The sequence below is a fragment of the Apis dorsata genome, unplaced genomic scaffold (genome assembly GCF_000469605.1).
Source record: "Apis dorsata unplaced genomic scaffold, Apis dorsata 1.3 scaffold_99, whole genome shotgun sequence".
Classification (NCBI taxonomy): Eukaryota; Metazoa; Arthropoda; class Insecta; order Hymenoptera; family Apidae; genus Apis; species Apis dorsata.
The window spans coordinates 1,727,376-1,727,661 of NW_006263397.1; the positions used below are offsets into that span (position 1 = coordinate 1,727,376).

Below are 286 nucleotides of genomic sequence, written 5' to 3' on the forward strand. Positions count from 1 at the left end.
TTATGTTTAAGAAAGACTTTTCTTTATATATACATATATATAAAAAACAAGTTCGATTTTAATAGAATCATTCATTTCATTCGAGGTATAATAAAATAGAAATAGTGTTTTATTAGAGAAGAGATAAACAAGCACACAATATCATCATCGAAATATAGCAATAATAACATTCAATAATAACAAATTATATAAATTCGTCCATATTTTTATAAAAATTACAGAGGTTATATTTTTTATAAGACTGATGTCGTATTTTAAATTAAATCAACGAGTTATCAATTATTCG

At 21.0% G+C, this 286-nt stretch overlaps 1 protein-coding gene across 8 annotated transcripts in view; it reads left to right on the plus strand.

The window, feature by feature from the left end:
• Nucleotides 1-286, plus strand: part of LOC102677513 (glutamate receptor ionotropic, kainate 2-like) — a 124,989-nt gene that overhangs the window by 67,087 nt on the left and 57,616 nt on the right. The window lies entirely within an intron of this gene.